This window comes from Cibotium barometz, chromosome 30 (assembly GCF_041138505.1).
Source record: "Cibotium barometz isolate CiBa-2024 chromosome 30, ASM4113850v1, whole genome shotgun sequence".
NCBI classification, from domain to species: domain Eukaryota; kingdom Viridiplantae; phylum Streptophyta; class Polypodiopsida; order Cyatheales; family Cibotiaceae; genus Cibotium; species Cibotium barometz.
In genome coordinates, this window is record NC_141075.1 from 7,260,084 (window position 1) to 7,270,952 (window position 10,869).

The window sequence follows — 10,869 nt, forward strand, 5'->3', positions numbered from 1 at the left end:
CCCTTGCTCTTGGATTTCAAACTTGAGTAAGGAGGTTGGAAGAGCTTGGTTTTAGGAGATTAGCAAGCTTCAACGCGCTTGATCGATGATCATCAAGTTGGTAATTACATTTTGAGCAAATCAATGGCACAAGCAAAGTGGAAAAGATTGCAATTGTTTGGTATTTGCATATTGCCTGTATGCTTGGACATTGTTTGTGGTCAATTTTGGATTGAGATTTGGTAGCAATTGTCTAAAGGTCATGCTGAAATTTCTTTAAAATGCAATGCCAAATGCTTATCTTGAGTTAATACATGCTATTTGACATTGGTAAGATCATTTGTGGTCAAGCTTGATGCATTGGAGACTAGTGGGTCAATTTTGACTACACACGCAGGTAGTGCAAAAAAGCTTAATTCAGTCACAAACAGTGCGGGCTGTCTTGAAGGGGTTTAGAGTGTTGGATAGTACTACTAAAGAGCTTTCTAACAATCATTACAACTTCTAAATCGAAATTTGCAAAGGCAGTGAACTTTGGCATTTTCCACCGCGTAATTTTTTAGGGTATATTGTACAAAAACTTGGCCCAATCATAAATACTTTGAGCTGCTGGAATAGTGATCATATAGCATGAAAGCACATATCAAGAGCTTTCCATTAAACCCAAGAATGCCCGGTTCAAAGACCATTTGACCAGCCAACCCAAAGCGGTTGACTTTTTAATGTGGTCAACAAGGAAAGTTGACTTTTCAGATCTGTTTCCACACATCCTTGATCTACTCATCAAGAGCATTCCAATGACCCAGAGATCACACAAATTGGGGTTCATTTGAGTGGTGTAGTAGAAAACGGCCATGTGACACAAATCTCAAAACAGAGAGGTATAGCACACATCCAAAGTAGGATCAAGGGTATTATACGCTTTTTTCTCTCCATTGCGGATGTGACAAACTAAAGATCATCAAATTTGGAGTCCGTTTGAGCAAAATACGGCCTATTTGATGTTTTCGCAATTTTTGACCGCATTCAGCAGAGTGCTAAACCTAATTTAGTCAAGAGGGTTTAGGGCTATTTTGAAATCAATCATTGGGCTTCAATCCGTATCCCATAAGCTTCACGACAAGCTTTCAACCTCATCAATCGGATTTTGGAATCACAAGTTGAATCAAATCTTGTACCCCCTGGCATAGTTGACCAATTTTGGGTTCGATACACTATTCAAGAGTCATGGATGACTATGATAGTGAGGATTATGAAAGCTATTATGGGGATGAAGATGATTATAATACCAATGATAATATTTGCAAAATGGAAGTTGTGCCACAAATGAGGAAGATTGCATTGAAGGATACTTCCAATGGGGATCGAGACAATCATGAAGATTCAACGTGTGTGGATGATGATCAATGTGATGAAGACTATGAGTATGATCTTCAAGGGCATTCGGAAGATATGGAAGATTCTTATGCTTACAAGAATCAAGTTGGTATGATTCTTCCTATGAGATCACACATAGCAATGATAATTAGATCCATGAAAGTGAAGTTGAATCTCAACTCAATCAAGGTGGCTACGATTCTTCCTATGAGGTTACCTTTAGCAATGGTGATCAGAACCCAATTAAGAGTGATCTTATAAACTCAATTGATGATGAGAATAGTGATGAAGAGGATTTTAATGACACACAAGCAAGAAGCAATGATTTTACCAAGCAACCTTCTTCAAGCATATATGGTGTACAAGGGCAAGGTTTCTCTCAAACAAGGCCAACCGGAGACTTTCCATTTTCAAAAGTAATGGATGGAAATGCCTATCAAAGGCCTTTATATCAATTGAGAGTAGAGACACAAGACAATATGCTTTTGAAGACATAAGGATTATGGAACATTATGATATAAAAGCAAGGCTTAGATTCTCCATCATGTATGGACTTTTGCATACAAGGTTGTTGGAATCAATGAAAGTGCAAGCTTTTCTTGAGTATATAGTATCTACACAAGTGAGTGGTTTATGGTTCAAAAGAGGAGAGCTATTTGCATAAAGATTGTTTGCATTTGATGGTGAAGGTTTCACTTGCATGGAACTCAAGGATTGGATTCGTAATTGGGATGCCTATTTTCATGCCTTTCCTTGTGACGAGCTTGCCAAAGTGAAGAAAGTGACTTCTCATTTCAAAGAAAGAGCTAGATCTTGGTGGTTAAGGCAAATGCACAACTATAATTGAGATTTGTAAAATTTAGCATATGATGTTGTTCAATACTTTGTGACCACCAAGAGCAAAAGTGCTTTAGAGATCGATGTATGTTATTCTCACATAAGTACTCTCTATCTAGCTATATAGAGAGAGATTGGTATCTTTCCTTCTTCGTTCCTAACATCAAAGAGAAGGAAAGTATAGAGGGTTTTGTGCAAAGATTAGACAAAGATTTCATGTAAGTATCTCAAAGTATTTTGCAAATTGATGAGAACATTGGTGTAGATGAGATCATGGTATTGATGGGACTTGTCCACATGCATAGTCGAAGGCTCAATCATAAGGGCAAGTTTGTTGAGCTAAGGAAGATGGAAATGAATGAGTTTGTTGAGCTAAGGAAGATGGAAATGAGTTGGTAGTACCCATTCTTGACTCTACTTTATGCTTGAGAGGGGATGGAATCCTTCAGCTCATGTTGAAAGATTTGGATATCAAAAACGATAAAAGAGGTTACCCGCTCACTCAACCTTTTGGTCATTGCATGGACTATGATTATGTGGGTCTTTGTGAGTTCATTGAGGGTATCCTTGGGGTTAACACACTTGTTGAAAATTTTAAAAATCAAGTGATTGTGCAACCATACACTCAAGTACAAGAAGTTTTGGACATTATCTCATGTACCGATTGTGTTCCGGCATGCATAGATCTATTTCCTATGATGGAAACATCCATGTGTTGATGTAGTGGCCCATTGTGAGCCAATGATGAGCTTTGTGATAGCTGGAAATTTATAGCTTATTGATGATTGTGTAATGAGACTCTTTCACCTTCTTCAAAGACTCTTCACACTTGGCTTGGTGATGCATCGATTGATGATAGTTATGGGCAGTATACACCTGTGGATTTTTCTTGTGGTGTCTTATCTTTTCTTTGGGTTGATATGGAGTCATCCTCAAGAGATATCGATATGCATGAGATGATGGAGTCTATATGTGTTATAGAGGTGGATGGTTTTGCTTTAGGCACTACACCTTCTATTGATGCATGTATCCATGGGTATGATGACTTTGGAGAAGAGATGGATGCCTATGTTCACAAGATATTGGATAGTTGTGCATCTACTTTATGTGATGCTTATGATGTGGGCATATATGATACTCATAGTGTGAACAGCTTTGCTTTTAATCCGCCTATGGTAGGTGTTACACATGCACGATTGGTGTGGACAGCCATACTAGGGATTCACAAAGGATGGTCCGTGGACTACATTTGTGAATCCAATTTATGATGCTTTTTCGAGCTCGGAGTGGGAAGTTTATGATTGTGAGCTCTATGAGACTACTTCATGTGTGGATGCCTTATCTGAGTCTAGTGTTGATGAGGATTATGCTTATGATGGTCTTGAGGATTGTACCTTGGACACGTGGACAGATTACACATGTGGTGATGGTTATACACATCATGATGTGACATGTATTGATCAGAGTGTTGTGCATTACAATGATGCCTTACACACACCTATTGGAGATGCTTCTTGTTTCCGTGATGTGTATGGCGACTCTCCTTGTACAAGGAACATTGACAGGTGCTATGCTCATTGCATAGATGATGACATAGAGAGAGTCATACCTGTGGAGGGTTTGTCAGATTATCATTGTACTACCATATGTCATGAGGATGGGGATGATTATGATGATGTTTGCTCTATGCTTGATGGTGGAGATTTCTATATGAATAGTGAGCATGCATATTTGGATGATCACGCCTACACCCATACAGATGTCAGCCTATGAGGTGTGTATCTTTGGACTTTATGGATGCCGACATGAGATGATGATTTATGTAGTTGAGGCATTCATTTTGGAGGTACTTCGTGCCATTCAGAGTGTGATTAGCGCATGATTATCTTCATCATAGATGATGGCCCTTCACATTTTCCATTTGATCCTGGCGGTCATATCAATCATAATTTTGGTAGATTATTGGATGGAGCTTCTTTAATTACATGTGATTATGCATGTGTGCATATGGACCATTGGTTCTTTGGACTTCCATTTGATCCAAGAGACCGTGTGATGATCAAGGATGCATGGCTACATCATCTTTTTGACCCAGGCGACATCATGGTTCTACAGCTTGGGAGTTGGCACATGGAGTTTTCCATTCGATCCAGGAGGCTACGAGGATCTTTTGATCTTGATGTTGTTTGCACATCAAAATTCGAGGGTTTCCATTTGATGATGGTGGTAACTCAGCTCATTATATAGGATCATGTACTATTGGCACTTACTACAGTCTATGACTCCACATGTGTGGGTTGATTTTGGTTTGTTTTACATGATCACCCTTAGATTTTGAGGATGAAATCATTATAGAAGGGGATGGTTTGTAATGTATAAATTTATGTGCACATGTAGGATGAGGGCCTAGGCACATGATATGGGCACAGACTTGGGTTTATGGGCAACCCATGTGTGAAAGGTCCTACGAGTAAGTGACTATATAAGTCACTAATGGGATAGTTTGTATACCTTTTTGATATCTTTGATACATGACCATATGGTTATCCCCTTGCCTTGAGCAAACTTCCATGGTGAGCTTCTCCCACATGAGATTCTAAGATGGTGACCTACACCCTTATTGTCTACTCCATGTGATGAGTGGGCCTTCTTCTTGCGCAGATAGAATTGATTTTTCAATACATCCTAAGTTTAAGCACAAATATAAATATAAATAACTAAACAATTCTAACAATCTTGATTAATAAAATGAAAACATGAATTTAATTATTTCATGATAACTCTCTCTTATGAATCAAAATAGCAAAGTTCAAGACATAAACAAGTTAATGTGAAAAGACATTACTAGGGAAGAATAGGTCATATTCATTAAAGCTTGTATAAACTTGTACAAAATGTGAGGCATTACTAGGGAAGGATAGGTCATATTTCATTAAGGCTTGTATAAACTTGTACAAAATGTAAGGCATAATTTCATCAAAGCTTGTATAAATACCTTTATAAGATATTTATAGCATGAGTCTCTCAAATTTGAGGAAAGTAACCTTTTTTTAAACGGTTTAAGTAAATATTTTTTAACGGTTTAAGTAAACAAGTCTAAATGTATGTACTTACCTTAATGTCAAACAACATGATAATGAAAAATTAATTTATATTTGAAGTTTAAATAAACTTAAATACTAAATATGAAACTTGGCAATTATAAGATTGAGTCAAGAGTAAGAAGGTCGCACCTTACATATATTCGATTGCAATGATGTTTTATATTGAGAATACCTCATTGAAAATTAGAGAGAAAAATGAGAAAGTAATGTGAATTGACTGAAATATAATTTCAACTTGGAAGCATAACCCGATTAAGGTTATTTATTTATTAATTCTTCCAAACCTAGCTAAGGTTATATTAAACTATGTCCTTATAATAAATAAAACCTATAATAATATGGTTTGAAATTCTATGCATAAATATTTATGCATGATCACTATTGTAAGGATAGTAATGAAAAGCTTACTTGGAAAGTGCTTGAATCACTGTCTGAAAGATAAAACGTACATAGAAATATTGGAGGAAGTATTTACTAAGTTATAGAGGGTAGCAACTTACTTGCAAGTGTCAGATAGTTTTGTTAGGTTGGATGGTAAATCATCGGAGATTTTGCATATACTAATCTGCAATTCGTAAAAGTCAGAAGCTCGTATGTCAAGAGTAAGTGGGGAAAAATAATATTTGTTGATGTCGAAAAATCAACTAATAACCATGGATCCGAAAATCTTCAAAAGCTCAAGAATATTGCTCAATAAATGCATCTGATGTGGAAGATAACTCCTTAATGCCGAAATAAATCCATGTAATAACTCGTTGAAGAGGTCATCAAAAGAGTTGAAAAATTGTCGAAGAAGAAAATGCCTTTGTGCACTTGGTGAATTTTCCTTTTGTTTTTGTGAAAACTCCCTTTCTTTCCACTGCCAATTTGAGGATGACTAATGCCAAATGAACCACTAACCCCTAAGAGATTAAACATCTTTTTGTTCACATAGGTTGATAAATAATCTATATGTTTAGAATCGACATTCATTAATAAACCTTGTTAAGTTAGCGTTAGTAAAATGAAAGAAAATGAATAAGCGTATATCGTAAGAGGATACATGAATTTATATTCTTAGTCAATACGAATAATTAAACAATTAAATAAGAGAAGAACTAGGAAAAATCTATTAGTCGAATAATGCCTTAATGACACTAAATTTTGAAGTAACAAATAATTGAGAATAAGAAAACTTATGAGGATTTTTCTTATCTTATTGGTATGTCGAAGAAGTCAATAAACCCCGTATTTCGGAGAAAATATCATTGAAAAAAATATAATCCCCTTTTCTTGAAATATTTCCTAGCTGGAAATCGCACTTGGAAAGGTCAAAAATTTATTGTAAATAATGAGGAAAAGTTACCTTCAGATTTTGGTTGAGAAAAACAAGTTCGAAAAACTGATTCTCTAAGTTATTTTGCACTCTTGATGAACTGCAGAACTTATGAGGAGCACCCTCTTGACTGGAATTCTGTGTGATGAAGTAATTTTGTTGAAATTTTTGGCTTTGGGCCTTAAAAGTAAGTTGGGACCCACAATTTCACTAAATGTTTAAAAAAATACTGTAGATAAACTTTGAGTTTAAGCTTGAGTTAAAGCTTAAGAAAAGCTTCCCTATTGCAACCCGCCATCGACCAGCGCACAACAGAAAGAAAATAGAAGAGCCCACCCGCGCATCTCCATCGCCCATGGAGAATAAAGAAATCGCCCTTTGTCGCCTGCTACTGCCATCGCCAGAGTTGTGGAGGGAGAGGAGAGAAGAAAATAATAAGAATAATAAAGTAAATTTGGACCTTAATTCTCTCCTCTCCCTCCATAACTTTAATTCTTCAAATTTGGGATGTGTACTTCAAAAATTAGGAATTGAAGAAGAGAAAATAGAAATTTCAAGCCCTCCACACTGTCCATTATAGAAATTAGACACTGCTACTAGTTTAGAAATGTTATTGCGGGTTCTAATGCTCTTCCTCTTGTTCATTCGATCCGTATGGATGGATTATGTAGAGGATTAGTGAGATTAAAGATGGTTTTATGGTTTTCACAAACCCACTAATGGTTTTTCACCTTGCTTTACCCTTAGGACAATAGATTAATGGAGATTTGTTGTCCAATGGTTAAAAACAAGCCTTCTTTCAACCATACATAACCATAAGCGTATTCTTCTTCAAATTAAATTGAAAAATCACCAAAATCACCTTATCTTTGTCTCTTTCACCTCTTTGTCCACAAGTCTTTGATTAGCTTCAAGAAGATTGAATTAATCCAAAAGCTCTGATACCATTGTCACGGAACCTTTTTATACTTCTTGAAGAAATACTTAAAAACTCACAAATACATCAAAGATTAAAGTATATACTTGAATCAAATTGATATGATAGAGCATAGCATAGCATAAAACAAGAGAAATAGAACAACATCACCATCGACACTATTGGGGTGCAATCTCCCCCCCTATGCGTGTATCTCCACTTTCACGACATCAATATTTTGAGAATTGTATTCAATAAATAGCGTAAGGAGCTATTAATAGTTGTGCATACAAAATTAGGCTTGTTTTTTCACTTTTACAAAAATAGCTCAAACACTAGAGCTTTTTCACACACTAAGTGTAAATAATCAAAACTCTTCTAGCATATGTGCTAGGAATATAGCAACGCCATGCACAAGCATGCATAAATAAGTTGTACAAACATTTGGCATGTGGCCAACAAAAATAACTCATAAATAACCTTATGCACATTCACATATAATAACCTTGTACACATTTCCACATATAATAACCAATGTGCACATTCACACATATAATAACCAATGTGCACATTCGCACATTCCATTTATTAAGCTAATTTCTGCACATTAAATCAAGCATATTTTCTATGATTATTATGCATCAAAAATATGATAAAATATATACCTATAACATTGCTAATGCTTCTGGATCTACATGCAACATTCACAAATCTAGGATTATTAGCTTAACTGAGATGATGACTTTGACATGGGAAGATGGGAGTGTGAGGTTATAAGGAAGAGACAAATTGTTAGACATCTAGGAGTTCTCCTTGGAGTCAGGGGGTGACCAGCAAGGATGTAACTAATTGGGCGATTGAGAGGTTTATTGATAAGATAAAGAAATGGGAAGCGATTAGGGTGCCCTTTCATGATAGGGTGGTCATTGCTAACACATTATTAAATGCATACATTATGTTTCTTTGTCTTATGGTTGATTTCAAAAAGTGCCACTGGAAGAAGATCATGGCTACAGGTAAGAAGTTTATATTAAAAACTTGCAACGACATGGTCTCAACTTGGTTGGCTTGGAAGAAAGTAAGCTTGCCTATAAGAGTGGATGGACTTGGGATTCTACACTTGCCTATTCGTGCCAAAACTGTCAAGAAATAGGAGATGAGAGTGGCATGCTAGAATGGCTAATCACAAAGATAATGAAGCATAACCAAACTCATCAATGCACATGAGCAATGTAGATGCACTTAACATGTGATGGGTTAGCAAATGAAGACCATGAATTGAATGATAAACATGAATACCACAAATATTACCTTAATGCAATTAGGAGATAAGCTTATGCCCACAAAGGATCCACCAAGTATATTACCAACATACGGTAGCTTGCACAAAGCACTTACAAAGGCTCCTCTCTACACTACATAAAGAGTGTAAGACCTTGCTTATATATAGAACCAAGAGGAAAACGTGTGAGCTCCCTAGATTAGCTCCATCATCCCCTAATTATCTCACCAGTCTCACTAGTGACTCCTACATCAAGGGAGCCACCTACCATGCCTAAACTAGTAAACCATGGTAATTAGAGACCAAATGACCTTAGGATGTCTATCCCTAAGGTGCACACAATATCTATCCACTAAGGACTAATGCTATGCTAGATCACATAAATCTCGACACCCTCTCTGTATCAAGAATCCATACCACATAGGGTGTGCTTGGATCAGATCTACCACTAAGGAAAAAAACACTTCACTAAGATATCACTAAGAGAAAATGAATGTCACACAGACTTTTAACAATGGAAGGAGCACAAAGCTTTAGAAAAGTTTATCACTAGTGGCCACATTGGCCTCATGATGATTCCAGATTTCTTGTCTTATTTCTTCTTCTTCTCCTCGGCTCGCTTCTTTTTGAAACACACTTTAGCTTCATGTCCCTTCTTTTTGCAGTAATAGCAAGTTTGAAGGAATTTCTTCTTCTTCTTCTCATCCATGATGAGAGCCGATTCCACCTGGACTGAAGATGTGGACTCCTTGGAAGCCCTTTTTGCTGCCATTCTGGTTTCGTCAAGAGTCAAGGAAAAAGCTACTGATGCCAATGGTTGGCTAGAGCAGAGACACACTACTCATATACATCGGGCATGCTGGAAGTAAAATAAAAACTGCTTCCTCTTCATCGATTGTCACACTAGATCCACTGAGCTAATCGATCGAGCTCTTGACATTATTCAAATGGTTAGCTACAATTTCTTTGTCATCCATCTCAAGCTAGTAAAGTTTCTTGCAGAGAAACATTCGTGTTGCTATATGAACCTGGCCAAATATAGATTTGAGACGAGACCATGCCTCATGAGAGCTCTTGGAGGAGCTCACTTGATGGATCTGATTATTTGCTGACCCATAGATAATGAAGGATAAATCTTTTGAATCATTGCTTACCCACTCATTGATACCGTCAGGATCTTTGGAAGGTTTCTTTTCTAAGCCATTCACTATAACCCAGAGGTCCCAATCTACCAATCCCATTTGCATTTTAATACTCCATGTATGGTACTTTGAACTATCAAACTTCTCAGACTTTTCTAAGAAGTGCCCATAGTGATGACTTGATGAACTGGACATGGTACACACTATCACAACTCACATTAAGTGATACAACAACTCACATTGAGTGATAAGAGAAATCCTTTATCAGTAAAACAGGATTCTTTTACAAGAATATTTTCTCTCACATAGAGATGTGCAACAAGATAGACTGAATCACACTACAAAATCAAAACTGTCCTTTCCTAAATAGATGCATGTGAACACACATAAATTTTGAAAGGTTGAGGGATTGTGCGAGGTAGTAGTAGTGTGGTAGAGTTCTTTCCTTTTTAATTTTATGAGAATTTTTTGATGCTTTTAATTGTGCCTTGGTTGGAGTGTGGAGATACCTAGGCATGATGTGCTTTCACTCCGAAAGATGGACTATGCTCTTTATAATGTGAGAACATGATACAAAATGGTTATCATAAAGATGTGCAATTCCACTTAGGATGGTGTAATTAGGCTTAATGAAATGTGTGAAAGATGCTCACAAAGAGCCTAGTGTGAATATACCTTTTACGCCTTAAATTTTATAGAACCTTAATCACCAAAAATTATTTTTGAATGTTTGAACTTTCCCTCCTAGAAATGAGGAGGAAAGGTGAGGAAATGGAGGAGCCCAGATTCTCCTTGAGTCGTGGGCTGATTTATTGCTAGAAGAAGCTGTTGTCGACTATGCTAGAGGACCTCCTACCAATTTGCAGGCAAGATCACCAAATTAGGGGCTAATTAAAGCACCAATTAGCCTTCATTTT